Below are 16,181 nucleotides of genomic sequence, written 5' to 3' on the forward strand. Positions count from 1 at the left end.
CCTCAGCCTCCTAAGTAGCTGGGATTACGGGTGTGTGCCACCATGCCCAGCTAATTTTTTGTATTTTTATTTTTGTTTATTTATTTTTTTTTTTGTATTTTTAGTAGAGACGAGGTTTTTACCATGTTGGCCAGGCTGGTCTCGTACTTCTGACCTCAAGTGATCCGCCTGCCTTGGCCTCCGAAAGTGCTGGGATTACAGATGTGAACAACCATGCCCGGCCTAAAATTGATTTCTTTGCCTTATTGAGTTATAGGATTATTTATTTATTTACTTTTTTATTAATTTTTTTAGAGACGGGGTCTCACAATGTTGCCCAGGCTGGTCTTGAACTCCTGGGCTCAAGCAATCTACCTGCCGCAGCCTCGTGAAGTGCTAGGATTACTGCACCTGGCCAAGAGTTCTTTTTTTTCTTCCTTTCTTTCTTTCTTTTTTTTTTTTTTTCCTGAGACAAAGCCTTGCTCTTGTCGCCCAGGCTGGAGTGCAATGGCATGATCTCGGCTCACTACAACCTCCACCTCCCAGGTTCAAGTGATTCTCCTGCCTCAGCCTCCCAAGTAGTTGGGATTATGGGCATCCACCACCATGCCTGGCTGATTTTTGTATTTTTGGTAGAGACTAAAAATTTTAGTTTTGCCATGTTGGCCAGGCTTGTCTTAAACTCCTGACCTTGTGATCTGCCTGCCTTGGCCTCCCAAAGTGCTGGGATTACAGGCGTCAGCCACTGCACCTGGCCTAGAGTTCTTTATAAACTGAATAAAAGTCATTTATCAGCTATGTGATTGGCAAATATTTTCTCCCAGTCTGTGGCTTATCTTTTCATTTTATAATGGTGTCTTTTGAAGAGCAAAAGGTTTTAAATTTTATGAAGTCCAGTTTAGCACATTTTTTTCTTTTTCTTTTATTTTGTTAGGACAGTCTCATTCCGTCACCCAGGCTGGAGTGTAGTGGTGCGATCACAGTTCACTGCAGCCATGTCCTTCTAGGCTTAAGTGATTCTCCCTCCTCAGCCTCCTGAGTAGCTGGGACCACAGGTGTCTACCACCATGTTTGGCTAATTAAAATAACTTTTTTTTTGTAGAGACATGGGTCCCACTATATAGCCCAGGCTGGTCTCCAGCTCTTGAGCTCAAGCAGTCGTCCCACTTTGGCCTTCCAAAGTGTTGGAATTATAGGCATGAGCCACCACGACTGGTTGTGAAATACCCTTTTTTTTTTTTTTTTCTGAGGTGGAGTCTTGCTCTGTTGACCAGCCTGGAGTGTAGTGGCGTGATCTTGGCTCACTGCAACCTCCACCTCCCAGGTTCAAGCAATTCTCCTGCCTTAGCCTCCCAAGTAGCTGGGATTACAGGTGTGTGCCACCATGCCCGCCTAATTTTTGTATTTTTAATAGAGATGGGGTTTCACCATGTTGGCCAGGCTGGTCTCGAACTCCTGACCTTGTGATCTGCCTGCATCGGCCTCCCAAAGTGCTGGGATTACAGGCATGAGCAACTGTGCCTGGCCAAAATACCCTTTTATTTCATATTGAAGATGCAGCTTTTATGTGGGTGCAAGAGTGCTATAAGAAAGGCATACCTATAGACTCTAATATTTTTCGAGAAAAATCAAAGTCATTGTGTCTTAAAGCAAAAGGAAGGTAAAGGATCTAAAGTTGGAGAATTTAATGCCAGCAAAGGATGGTTTGATAATTGTAGAGAGGTTTGGCTTTAAAAAATGTCAGGGTAACAGGAGAAGCAGCTTCTGCTGACCAAGAGGTGGCAAACAAGTTCCCAGATGCCATTAAGAAAATCATTGAGGAGAAAAGATATCTGCTTGAATGGGTTTTTAATGCAGACAAAAATGCCCTATTCTGGGGAAAACAATGCCACAAAGGACATTTATTAGTAAGGAAGAGCAGTGAGTGCCAGGACTTAAGGCAGGAAGAGCTAGGTTAATTGCCGTTTTGTGTAAACGCAGTCAAGTTTATGATCAGGACTACCCTTGTCTATAAAGCTGCTAACCTCTGAGCCTTGAAGGGAGAAGATAAAACACCAGCTACGAGTCTGTTTTTACCAAAAGAAAGCCTGGATAATGAGAACCCATTTTCTTTTCTTTTTTTTTTTTTTTTTTTTTTGAGAGGAGTCTCGCTCTGTGGCCCAGGCTGGAGTGCAGTGGCACGATCTCGGCTCACTGCAAGCTCTGCCTCCCAGGTTCAAGCCATTCTCCTGCCTTAGCCTCCCAAGTAGCTGGGATTATAGTTGCCTGCCACCACGCCCAGCTAATTTTTGTATTTTAGTAGAGACAGGGTTTCGGCATGTTGGCCAGACTGGTCTTGAACTCCTAACCTCAAGTGATCCTCCTGCCTTGGCCTCCCAAAGTGCTGGGATTACAGGCGTGAGCCACCGTGCCCGGCCAGGACTGCCTTTTAAAGTTTTTTTGATACAATGCCCCTGGCCACTGAGAATCCCATGAGTTCAACACTAGGCTTTGAAGTGGTCTACTTGTCCACAGTGTCTCTAATTCAGCCTGTAGATCAGGAGGTCTCAAGGACTTTTTGAGAAAGAGTCTGGCTCTGTCATCCAGGTTGGAGTGCAGTGGGGTGATCTCAGCTCACTTCAACCTCTGCCTCCCAGGTTCAAGCAATTCTTTTTTTTTTTTTTTTTTTGAGACGGAGTCTCGCTCTTTCACCCAGGCTGGAGTGCAGTGGCGCGATCTCGGCTCACTGCAAGCTCCGCCCCCTGGGGTTCACGCCATTCTCCTGCCTCAGCCTCCCTTGTAGCTGGGACTACAGGCGCCTGCCACCTCGCCCGGCTAATTTTTTGTATTTTTAGTAGAGACGGGGTTTCACCGTGTTAGCCAGGATAGTCTTGATCTCCTGACCTTGTGATCCGCCCGCCTCGGCCTCCCAAAGTGCTGGGATTACAGGCGTGAGCCACCGCGCCCGGCCCAAGCAATTCTTATGCCTTAGCCTGTCGAGCAGCTGGAATTACAGGCACACTCCACAATGCCTGGCTAACTTTTGTATTTTTAGGAGAGATGGGGTTTCACCATTTTGCCCAGGTTGGTCTCGAACTCCTGCCTCAAGTGATCTGCCCGCCTCAGCCTCCCAAAGTGCTGGGATCACAGGCTTCAGCCACTGCACCTGGTCCAGGACTTTCAAGACTCATTACATAGGATACTCTGGAAAAGATTGTTAACACCAAGGAAGAGAATCCTGATAGAACGTAATGAAAGTCTAGAGGGATTATACCACTGAAGATGCCATTGTTATAGAAAAAGCTGTGGAAGCCATCAAGCCTGAAACAATAAATTCCTGGTTGAGAAAACTCTGTCCAGATGTGCATGACTTCATAGGATTTATGACAGAGCTGGTTAAGGAAATCATGAAGGAGATTGTGGATATGGCACAAAAGGTGAAGGGTGAAGAGTTTTAAGGTACAGATCTTGGAGAAATTCAAGAGCTAATAGACACCACACCTGAGGAATTTAATAGAAGATGACTTGATGGAGATGAGTGCTTCCGTGCCAGACAGTAAGGAGTAAGATGTACGAGAAACAGGGGCAGGAAAAAATTGACATTAGACAATTTGCCAGAAGGGTTCCAATTATTCAAGACTTCCTTTGGCTTTGTTTATGGAATATGGAATGGAACCTTCTATGATACTGGCACTGAAGTGAAAGCAAATGGTGGAAGAAGGATTAGTATTGTATAGAAATGTTTTTAGAGAAATGGAAAAGCAAAAATGTCAGACAGAAATGAGGATGTATTTTTTTTTTTTTTTTTTTTGAGACGGAGTCTTGCCCTGTCGCCCAGGCTGGAGTGCAGTGGCGCAATCTCGGCTCACTGCAAGCTCCGCCTCCCGGGTTCACGCCATTTTCCTGTCTCAGCCTCTCCGGGTAGCTGGGACTACAGGCGCCTGCCACCACGCCCGGCTAATTTTTTGTATTTTTTTTAGTAGAGACGGGGTTTCATCGTGGTCTCGATCTCCTGACCTCGTGATCCGCCCGCCTCGGCCTCCCAAAGTGCTGGGATTACAAGCGTGAGCCACCGCGCCCGGCCATGAGGATGTATTTTTGTAATGTTACACCAGATTTGCCTGCCTCTCCTGCCTTCCTTTCCATGCCCTTCACCTCTTCTACCTCTGCTACCCGAAGACAGCAAGACCAATGAACTCCTTTTCTTTCCCTCAGTCTACTCATCCTGAAGATGGGTGAAGACCTTTATGATGATGCCCTTCCACTTAATGAATAGCAAATATGTTTTCTTTTATGATTTTCTTAACATTTTTTCTCTATCTTACTCTATTGTAACAATATAGTATGTAATACATAAAATATGTGTTAATTGACTTTCTGTTGTCAGTATGGTTAACAGGCTATTAGTAGTTAAATTTTGGGGGAGTCAGAAGTTATGTGCAGATTTTTGACTGCCCAGGGTGTCAGTGCCTTTAACCCTCACGTTGTTCAAGGGTCAAGTATATTATCTTATCTATTAACGTACTAGAGTTTTCCATTTCTTTAGGGCTTCTTCAGTTTCTCTAAGCAGTGTTTTCTAGTTTCCAGTGTATAAATCTATAAATCTTGCCTTTTGATAAATGTATTCCTTTTTTTTTTTTTTTTTTTTTAAGACAGAGTCTCACTCTGTCTCTCAGGCTTAAGTGCAGTGGTGCAATCTTGGCTAACGGCAACCTCTGCCTCCTGGGTTCAAGCGATTCTCCTGCCTCAGCCTCCTGAGTAGCTGGGATTACAGGCTCACTCCACCATGCCTGGCTAATTTTTGTATTTTCGGTAGAGACAGGGTTTCACCATGTTGGCCAGGCTGATCTTGAACTCTTGGCCTCAGGCAATCCACCTGCCTCGGCCTCCCAAAGTGTTGGGATTACAGGCATGAGCCACCGTGCCCAGCCTGATAAATGTATTCCTGTTTTCTTCTTCACGCCTGTAATCCCAGCACTTTGGGAGGCTGAGGTGGGTGGATCACGAGGTCAGGAGATTGCGTCCATCCTGGCTAACATGGTGAAACCCCCTCTCTACTAAAAGAAAATAGAAAAAATTAGCCAGGCGTGGTGGCGGGCGCCTGTAGTTCCTGCTTCTCGGGAGGCTGAGGCAGGAGAATGGCGCGAACCTGGGAGGCGGAGCTTACAGTGAGCCAAGATGGCATCACTGCACTCCAGCCTGGGCGACAGAGCGAGACTCCGTCTCAAAAAAAAAAAAGAATGGAATTGTTTTCTTCATTTCATTTTTGGATTATTTGTCGCTAGTGTATGGAAATACAGTTGATTTCTGTATATTGATTTTGTATTTTATATCCTTAGTACATTTGCGTACTAGTTCTTATAGATCCCTTAGGATTTTCTACATATAAAACAAAATTTTTTTGTTTTGAGATGGAGTCTCTCTCTGTCGCCCAGGCTGGAGTGCAGTGGCGTGATCTTAGCTTACTGCAACCTCCGCCTCCCGGGTTCAGGCAATTCTCCTGTCTCAGCCTCCTGAGTAGCTGGGACTACAGGTGCCTGCCACCACGCCTGGCTAATTTTTATCTGTTTAGTAGAGATGGGGTTTCACCTTGTTGGTCAGGCTGGTCTCGAACTCCTGACCTCAGGTGATCCACCTGCCTTGGCCTCCCAAAGTGCTGGGATTACAGGCTTGAGCCACTACGCCCGGCCTGGCTGACAATTTTTATCAGGAATGGGTGTTGAGTTTTTGTTAAATATTTTTTCTTCATCTATTGAGTTAATTATGTGGTTTTTGTTCTTTATTCTTAATATAGTATATGTTAATATTACTTTATTTTCAGATATTTAGCCAATCTTGCATTCCTGGTATAAACCCCACTCAGACCCACTTAGTCTGGTGTAGAATCATTCTTACATGTTGCTAGTTTCAGTTTGTTAATATTTTGTTGAGGATTGTTTAATCTATATTCATGATAGATACTTTCTTGTGAATGCCTTTTTCTGGTTTTGGTATGAATGTAATGCTAGCTTTATAGAACAAGTTAGAAAGTATACCCTCCTCTATTGGATCATTACTATGAACATAGTAAAGATTTTTTTTTTTTTTTTTTTTTTTTTTTGAGATGGAGTCTCACTCTGTTGCCAGGCTGGAGTGGAGTGCAGTGGCACGATCTCGGCTCACTGCAACCTCCACCTCCCTGGTTCAAGCGATTCTTTTGTCTCAGCCTCCCAAGTAGCTGGGACTTCAGGTGCGTGCCACCACGCCCAGCTAATTTTTGTATTTTTAGTGGAGATGGGGTTTCACCATGTTGGGCAGATGGTCTTGATCTCTTGACTTCGTGATCCACCTGCCTCGGCCTCCCAAAGTGCTGGGATAACAGGCATGAGCCATCGCGCTCGGCCAGTAATGATTTTCAATATGAAATAAAAGGGTATTTTACAGCCAGGTGTGGTGGCTCACGTCTGTAATCCCAGTACTTTGGGAGGCCAAAGTTTGGAATACATTATTTTGTTAAATATGTGGTTCTCAATGGAAGGGGCAGGGATTTTACCTCTTGGGAGACATTTGGTAACATCTGGAGAAATTTTTGGTTATCACAGCTGGTAGCGGGTGCTTCTGGCACCTAGTGGGTAGAGGGCAGGAATGCTGTTGAACATCCTAAAAGGCCAAGGCAACTCCACAACAGAGAACTATCTGGCTCAAAATGTCAGTGGTGCTGAGGTTGAGAAACCCTACGAATGTGTAGTATTTACCACTGAAACCTATGGGCCTAGACTTTGTTTCATGGGAAGATACTCAGTTATTAACTCAGTTTTTTTTTACTTGTTATAGGTCTATTCAGGTTTTCTTTTTCTTCTTGAGTGAGTTTTGGTAATTTCTGTCTTTCTAGAAATTTGTCCATTTTATCTAGTGCTCTAATTTGTTGGCATAAAGTTGTTCATGGTTTTCCCTTTTAATACTTTGATTTCTATAAAGTCAATTGTGATGTTCCCTCTTTCCTTTCTAATATTAATAATTTGTGTCCTCCCCTTTTTTTATTGGTCAGTTCAGCTAAAGGTTTGTTAACTTTGTTGATCTTTTCAAATAATCAACTTTTGGTTTTCATTGATTTTCTCTATTTTTCTGTATTCTGTTTTATAGCTCTCTGCTCAAATCTTTATTATTTTCTTCTTTCTGCTTGCTTTGAGTATAGTCCGCTCTTTTTCTACATTTTAAAGGTAGAAGGTTAGGTTAGTGATTGTGATCTTTTCTAAGGTAGGCATTTACAGCTATAAATTTCTGTTTCAGCACCACTTCATCTCATTATTTTTGGCAAATTGTGTTTGCATTTTCATTGAGATAAAATATTTTCTAATATCTCATGTTAAATCTTCTTTGACCTCCTGGTTATTTATTTATTTATTTATTTATTTTTTTTTTTTTGAGACGGAGTCTCGCTCTGTTGCCCAGGCTGGAGTGCAGTGGCGCAGTCTCGGCTCACTGCAAGCTCCGCCTCCCAGGTTCACGCCATTCTCCTGCCTCAGCCTCTCTGAGTAGCTGGGACTACAGGCGCCCGCCACCACGCCCGGCTAATTTTTTGTATTTTTAGTAGAGACGGGGTTTCACTGTGGTCTCGATCTCCTGACCTCGTGATCTGCCCGCCTCGGCCTCCCAAAGTGCTGGGATTACAAGCGTGAGCCACCGCGCCCGGCCAACCTCCTGGTTATTTATAAGTGTGTTGTTTAGGCCGGGTGCAGTGGCTCACGCCTGTAATCCTAGCACTTTGGGAGGCCGAGGCAGGCGGATCACGAGGTCAGGAGTTCGAGACCAGCCTGGCCAATATGGTGAAACCCCATCTCTACTAAAAATACAACAATTAGCTGGGCATGGTGGTGTGCACCTGTAGTCCCAGCTACTTGGGAAGCTGAGGCAGAAGAATCGCTTGAACCTGGGAGGCAGAGATTGCAGTGAGCCGAGATTGCGCCACTGCACTCCAGCCTGGTGACAAAGTGAGACTCCATCTCAAGAAAAAAAAATGCATTGTTTAATTTCTTTTTTTTTTTTTTTCTTGAGATGGGGTTTCGCTCTTGTTGCCCAGGCTGGAGTGCAATGGCGTGATCTTGGTTCACCGCAACCTCTGCCTCCCGGGTTCAAGCGATTCTCCTGTCTCAGCCTCCCGAGTAGCTGGGATTACAGGCGTACGCCACCATGCCTGGCTAATTTTGTACTTTTAGTAGAGACTGGGTTTCTCCATGTTGATCAGGCTGGTCTCAAACTCGTGACCTCAGGTGATCTGACCGCCTCGGCCTCCCAAAGTGCTGGGATTACAGGCGTGAGCCACTGTGTCCAGTCGTGTTGTTTAATTTCTAAATATGTATGGATTTCCCAAGTTTCCTTCTGTTCATTTCTAACTTAATTCCATGGTGGTTGGAGAACTTCATATAATTTATTTTCAATTTATTTAAATTTTTTTTTTTTTTTTTTTTTTTTTTTTTTTTTTGAGACAGAGTCTCGCTCTGTCACCCAGGCTGAAGTGCAGTGGCGCGATCTCGGCTCACTGAAAGCTCCGCCTCCTGGGTTCACGCCATTCTCCTGCCTCAGCCTCTCTGAGTACCTGGGACTATAGGTGCCCGCCACCACGCCCGGCTAATTTTTTGTATTTTTAGTAGAGACGGGGTTTCACCGTGGTCTCGATCTCCTGACCTCGTGATCTGCCCGCCTTGGCCTCCCAAAGTGCTGGGATTACAAGCGTGAGCCACCCCGCCCGGCCTAGATTTTTTTTATGATCTAGAATATGGCCTATCATAAGCCATTTCAGATTAAGACTAACTTTAAATTAATAGTTTCAGTAAAATATAGAAAATGCTCCAGTTTAGCTCCATTGTCTCCATCTTCTTTTTTTTTTTTTCTTTTTTTTTGAGATGGAGTCTCAGTCTGTCTACCCAGGCTGCTGTGCAGTAGCACGATCTCGGCTCACTGCAACCTCCGCCTCTGGGGTTCAAGTGATTCTCCCGTCTCAGCATCCTGAGTAGCTGGAATTACAAGTGTGCACCACCATGCCCGGCTAATTTTTGTATTTTTAGTAGAGATGGGGTTTCACCATGTTGGCCAGGCTGGTCTCAAACTCCGGACCTCAGGTGATCCACCTGCCTTGGCCTCCCAAAGTGCTGGGGTTACAGGTGTGAGCCACTGCGCTCAGCCTTCTCCCTCTTCTTTTGTGTTACTGTTGTCTATGTATTATGTATGTAGATATTACAAACCAGAAAATACAGTGTTGTAGTTATTTGTTTATGCAGTCAAGTCTTATGTGTTTTAAATAAGAGAAAGGAATAAAATATATTTACAGCCTTTTATGTTGACCTACAGTATATTTACCATTTTTGTTATTCTTCATTTTTTCCCTCTTGATCCAAGTTACTATCTGATGTAATTTCTCTGTTGATTTTCTGGATATATATTTTTGAAATGCTTTTATGAGGATTATAATATGCATCTTTAATTTATCACAGTCCACTTTGGGTTAAAATTGACTAAAGTCTGGTAATATATAGCACCTTTGCTCCAAGGTAGCTCTATTTCCTCCTTTCTCCCTTGTGTTCTTATTGTCATGTATATCTTTATATGTTATAACCTATCTTATGTATATTTATGAAATTAAGAGAAGAAAATAATTTTTTTCCATGTTTACCTGTTCTAGTACTTTCTGTTACTTCTTGTGAATCCAAGTTTTCTTTTTTCTTTTTTTTTTTTTTTTTGAGATGGAGCCTCGCTCTCGTTGCTTAGGCTAGAGTGCAGTGGTATGATCTCAGCTCACTACAACCTCTACCTCCCGGGCTCAAGCAATTCTCCTTCCTCACCCTCTGTAGTAGCTGGGAATACAGGCGTGTGCCACCATGCCTGGCTATTTTTTTTTTTTTTTGTATTTTTAGTAGAGACGGGGTTTCACCATGTTGGCCAGACTAGTCTTGAACACCTGACCTGAGGTGATCCCCCCCCATCTTGGCCTACCAAAGTGCTAGGATTACAGAGGTGAGCCACTGTGCCCAGCTTGATCCAAGTTCTCATACAGTAGCATTGCCATTCTCTCCGAAGGACTTGTTTTGGTAGTTCTTTTTTTTTTTTTTTTTTTTTTTTGAGTCTCGCTCTGTCGCCCAGGCTGGAGTGCAGTGGCGCAATCTCGGCTCACTGCAAGCTCCACCTCCCGGGTTCACGCCATTCTCCTGCCTCAGCCTCTCCTAGTAGCTGGGACTACAGGCGCCCACCACCACGCCCGGCTAATTTTTTGTACTTTTAGTAGAGACGGGGTTTCACCGTGGTCTCGATCTCCTGACCTCATGATCCGCCCGCCTCGGCCTCCCAAAGTGCTGGGACTACAAGCGTGAGCCACCGTGCCCGGCCCCTTTGGTAGTTCTTGTAGGCCAAGTCTACTAGCAGTGAATTCTTTCAGTGTTTATTTATTTGATAATGCCTTTATTTCACTGTTAATTTTTGAGGGATAGTTTTGTTCAATATAGAATTTATGCTTGACAGTTTTTTTTTTTTCAGTACTTTCATTATGTGATTCTACTGTCTTCTGTCTTCCATTGTTTCTGATGAAAAGTCAGCCATTATTTATATTGCTGTCAATGATTTGTCATTTTTTCCTTCATGCTTACGTTATTTTCTCTTTCTCTTTCAGTGTTTTTTGTGTATGTGTGTTTGTGTGTGTGTGTGTGTTTGTGTGCGTGTGTGTGAGACAGGGTCTCGCTCTGTTGCCTAGGCTGGAGTGCAGTGGCATGATCTCAGCTTATTGCAACCTCGATCCGCTGGGCTCAAGTAACCCTCCTACCTCAGCCTCCCCAGTAGCTGGGACCACAGGCACAGGCATGCACCACTACACCAGGCTAATTTTTGTATTTTTTGTAGAGACGGGGTTTTGCCATGTTGCCCAGGCTGGTCTCGAACTCCTGACTTCAAGTGATCCTCACCCCGCAGCCTCCCGAAGTGCTGGGATTACAGGTGTGAGCCACTGCACCTGGTCTTGTCTTTCAGTGTTTTGACTGTGATATGTCTAGGTGTGGTTCTTTTTGTGTTTATCTTATTTAGAGTTTGTTGAGCTTCTTGGAGGCCATAGGTTATTACTGTTCATCAAGTTGGGGAAGCTTTTGCCTATTATTTCTTCAAATATTCCCACCTCCCCCACTTCACCCCTCTTTGGCTCTTTCATTACACATATGTTGGAATGCTTGACATTATTCTACAGGTCTCATTTTTCTTTAATCTTTTTTCTGTCTATTCTTTGGATTTGATCATTTCTTTCTATGTGTTTTCATGTTCACTAATTATTCTGTCACCTGAAAATCTGTTGAGCACGTCTATTTTTTTTTTTTTTTTTTCCAGAACAGAGTCTTGCTCTGTCACCCAGGCTGGAGTGCAGTGGTGCGATCGCAGCTCACTGCAACCTCCACCTCCTGGGTTCAAGCAATTCTCCTGCCCCAGCCTCCTTAGTAGCTGGGATTACAGCACCTGCCACTGTGCCTGGCTAATTTTTGTATTTTTAGTAGAGACGGGGTTTCACTGTGTTGGCCAGGCTGGTCTCGAACTCCTGACCTCATGATCCGCCCGCCTTGGCCTCCTAAAGTGCTGGGATTACAGGCGTGAGCCACCGCACTCGGCCTGTTGAGCACCTCTGATCAGTTTTTCATGCCACTAATTATAATTTTTAACTCTAGAATTTCTATGTGGTTCCTCTTCATTTTTTCTGTTTCTCGGCTGAAAATCTCCATTTATCATTATTTTTTACTTCATCATCAGTTTTCTTTAATTCTTTGGACATTTAAAATAGTTGCTTTTAAGTGCAACTACTTGCTTAATCTAGTATCTGCATCCAATCAGAGATGGATGCTATTGATTTCTCTTTTTCCTGAGCTTGGGTGACACTTTCCTGGTTTTTACAAGTCTAGAAAATTTTGGTTGAAAACTGGACGTTTAGATAATATAGCAACTCTGGATTCTGAGTTTTCCCCCCTGTGGCTTGTTATATTTATAGTTAATTGCTTAGAATTAAACCAGAATCTGTTTTTCCTTTGGTGTGCTAATGTCTCTGCTTAGTTTTAAATTATTACTATTTTTTTCGAGACGGAGTCTCACTGTGTCACCAGGCTGGAGTGCAGTGGCACGATCTCGGCTCACTGCAACCTCCTCTTCCCGGGTTCTCCTGCCTCAGCCTCCTGAGTAGCTGGAATTACAGGCGCCCGCCACCACGCCCAGCTAATTTTTGTATTCTCAGTAGAGATGGGGTTTCAAGCTGGTCTCAAACTCTTGACCTCATGATCCTCCCACCTTGGCCTCCCAAGTGCTGGGATTATAGGCATGAGCCACTGCGCCTGGTCAATTTTAAAATGTTTATTTTCAGCTGGGCTCAGTGTCCTACGCCTGTTATCCGAGACTTTTTTTTTTCTTTTCTTTCTTTTTTTTTTTTTTTGAGACTTGAGTTTTGCTCTTGTTGCCCAGGCTAGAGTGCAATGGCATGATCTCAGCTCACTGCAGCCTCCGCCTCCCTGGTTCAAGCGATTCTCCTGCCTTAGCCTCCCGAGTAGCTGAGATAACAGGCGCCCACCACCATGCCCGGCGAATTTTGTATTTTTAGTAGAGATGGGGTTTCATCATGTTGGTCAGGCTGGTCTCGAACTCCTGACCTCAGGTGATCCACCCGCCTCAGCCTCCCAAAGTGCTGGGATTACAGGCGTGAGCCACCGTGCCCAGCGAATCCCAGCTACTTGGGAGGCTGAGGCAGGAGAATTGCTTTAACCTGGGAGGTGGAAGTTGTAGTGAGCCGAGATTGCGCCATCGCACTCCAGCCTGGGCAACAAGAGTGAAACTCCGTCTCAAAAGAAAAAAAAAAATTTTCATTTTTTCTTCCCATCCTGGCTTTTGGTGGGTTGTCCCTGTATCTGTTTAACTTAGTTGTCAGCCAGTGATTTGGGCAGAGATTCTCAAATACTTTCAGCCCCTGAGGCTTTTACCCTATCCTGATCAACTTACAGTCAAATGCTCTACTGCTGAGCTATACCCCCCTGATCAATGTGTACGTGGGTTTGGAGAAACTCTAAAAAATTGCAGCTGGCTCTAAAGTCTCCTTTGGTTTTCCGTTTTTCCTGGTTCTCTTAGGTATAATTTCCCAGTCAATGATGGTCATGTGAAGAGCTTAACTCAGACTTTCTATGGCTCTGTTTCAGGATTTTCCCATTAAATCTCTGGATGTTCTGCCCATCTAACAAGGACCACTGCCAAAGCTATTCATTTCCATCCACATTCACCACTTTTAGCTGGTAGATCCATGAATTTTCTTCCTCACCCCAAATTGAGTCCACCCCCTAGAGCAGCAGAACTGCTGATTTTCATAGCTGCCCCCATGTTGGGAAAACTAGCATTGTCAGCAGCTGACTATGCTGTAAGCAGTGGGGATAGAGGGGTAGAAGGATGGCAGGATCCTAGGCTAGAAAGCTTACTATTTTTACCTGAACCTCTAGCAGATTTTCAAGAATCTGTACTTCTCAGTTTGTTTGATTTACACTGTATTGAAATAGTTCTTTTTGACAATTTTAATTTTTTTTTTTTTTTGAGATGGAGTCTTGCTCTGTCGCCGAGGCTGGAGTGCAGTGGCGCAATCTCGGCTCACTGTAAGCTCTGCCTCCCGGGTTCACGCCATTCTCCTGCCTCAGCCTCTCCGAGTAGCTGGGACTACAGGCGCCCGCCACCACGCCCGGCTAATTTTTTTTGTATTTTTTTTTTTAGTAGAGATGGGATTTCACCATGGTCTCGATCTCCTGACCTCGTGATCCACCCGCCTCGGCCTCCCAAAGTGCTGGGATTACAAGCGTGAGCCACCGCGCCCGGCCGACAATTTTAATTTTTAACTTTTCCATTGTGGTGAGGAATTGCCTACCACTTCATGCTGTGAATACAAGAATTTCTACGCCTGTAATCCCAGCACGAGCATGGAAATTCTTGTATTCACAGCATGAAGTGATAGGCAAGTGAGGCCGAGGCAGGCGGATCACCTGAGGTCAGGAGTTCGAGACCAGCCTGGCCAACATGGTGAAACCCTGTCTCCACTAAAAGTACAAAAATGAGCTGGGTGCAGTGGTGGGCACCTGTAATCCCAGCTACTCAGGAGGTTGAGGCAGGAGAAGCTTGAACCCAGGAGGTGGAGGTTGGCGTGAGCCGAGATCGCACCACTGCACGCCAGCCTGGGCAACAAGAGCGAGACTCTGTCTAAAAAAAAAAAAAAAAAGAATTTCCATTTTTTCTTAGTTTTTGAGCTTCAGAGAATGACTAGGGTCTGCCTTACTAGAGATAAAGGTAGGAATAGAGGACTAATGCCCAGGCCACTTCTCAAACAAGTCGTATTGGAATCCCCTTTGTGTCAGGTAGTTTTTTTGTTTTTGTTGTTGTTGTTGTTTGTTTTTTGAGATGGAGTCTCACTCTGTCACAGGCTGGAGTGCAGTGGCGTGATCTCAGCTCACTGCAACCTCTGCCTCCCAGGCTCAAGCGATTCTCCTGCCTCAACCTCCCAAGTAGCTGGGATTACAGGCGCCGCCACCACACCCGGCTAATTTTTTTATTTTTAGTAGAGATGGGGGTCTCACCATGTCGATCAGGCTGGTCTCGAACTCCTGACCTCGTGATCCGCCCGCTTCAGCCTCCTAAAGTGCTGGGATTACGGGCATGAGCCACCACGCCCGGCCTGCATCAGGTAGCTTTAAAAAAATCTCAGGTAATTGTGATGTGCAGTTATTGTTGAGATCCAGTGGTCTAGAACAGTGTTTAGAAAAGCAAGCTTTCTCTGTAAAGGGTGATATAGGAAATATTTTAGGTCTTGCAGTCCCTATGGTCTCTGTTGCAACCCCTCAACTCTTTTGTTGTAGTGTGAAAGCAGCCAAAGATAGTATGAAAGCAAGTAGATGTGGCTATATTCCAATACACCTTATTTGCAAAAACAGGCAATGGCTGAATTTGCTGACCTCTTGTCTTGGAGAATTCTCAAAAATGATTTTATTCCAAGTGTTTGTATCCTTGTTAATTTAAGGTGTGTATATTTCTTAGCACAACCCAGCCTTTGCATTTGTCATTGATGTCTTTGAAGAATTAGTCCATAATTTCCTTCAGTAAAAGTGTTTTAATTGACCATGCCTTCCTACCTTCTCCTTTGTCATTAAAATATGTGAGAAAATGTGCCAGCTGTGGGCAGTCTAGTTGAAAGGTGTGTGTGAACTTTTTTGGCCCAGTTGGGCTCAGTGAAGCCTTAGCTGGCTAGTGTTTATGGCACCATCAACAAAGATGGAAGAATTAAGCCTGGGAAAAAGGACAGGAGGTATAAAAAATGGGGTCCAGAAATTCAGCTGTAGGGGAGCCTGGTAGTGGTTCTCCTACCTTCTGCAAAGTTCAGTGTCAAAACTCCAGTCAGAGTCTCTAAAGTTGAACTTTCTTGGCTGTCCATCAGGTAGAGTACTAACTTAATAAGTACAGTGGAGGGCCGGGTGTGGTGGCTCATGCTTGTAATCCCAGCACTTTAGGAGGCCAAGGTGGGCGGATCACCTGAGGTCAGGAATTCAAGATCAGCCTGGCCAACATGGTGAAACCCCGTCTCTACTAAAATACAAAAATTAGTTGGGTGTGGTGGTGCGCAACTGTAATCCCAGCTACTTGGTAGGCTGAGGCAGGAGAATTGCTTGAATTCGGGAGGCAGTGAGGCCAGATCACGTCATTGCACTACAGCCTGGGCGACAGAGCAAGACTCCGTCTCAAAAAATTAAAAAAGTAAGTACAATGGAGAATTTGGTCAGACAACTTATTTTTACATCCGAGGGGTTGGGCATATAAACTCTGATTATAATGAATAGTTCAGTAGAACAAATCTTATTTTCCATAGAGTTTCCTGTGAGTGTATGATTCCATTAGTTGAGTGGAACAGTTTTTACCACGATGCTTAAATTCTGCTTCAACTCCCTCCTTCCTGCTACTCTATTCCCCTGGGTCTTGTCAGACACTCCTAAGTCAAACAGGTCATGTAGCAGATAAGTGAAGGAAGTAGGCAGGTTAAGTGGGTAGGTTTGAGTTCTGTTTAGGAGGTGGTGAGTGAAGATGGAGCCTAGGACCTCTCTGATTGGGCAGTACTTGTTCCTAATCTTTATGCTGGGGCCTGGGCAGTTACCCTTAATAGATGGAAAGGTGCTTAGGGTAGGAGATGGTAGAGGATGCCAGAGTCATAGATTATAGCC

At 44.4% G+C, this 16,181-nt stretch overlaps 1 protein-coding gene across 12 annotated transcripts in view; it reads left to right on the top strand.

The window, feature by feature from the left end:
• MAPKAPK5 (MAPK activated protein kinase 5) overlaps positions 1 to 16,181 on the top strand; it is a 56,888-nt gene that overhangs the window by 6,463 nt on the left and 34,244 nt on the right. The window lies entirely within an intron of this gene.

Source organism: Symphalangus syndactylus, chromosome 13 (assembly GCF_028878055.3).
Source record: "Symphalangus syndactylus isolate Jambi chromosome 13, NHGRI_mSymSyn1-v2.1_pri, whole genome shotgun sequence".
Classification (NCBI taxonomy): Eukaryota; Metazoa; Chordata; class Mammalia; order Primates; family Hylobatidae; genus Symphalangus; species Symphalangus syndactylus.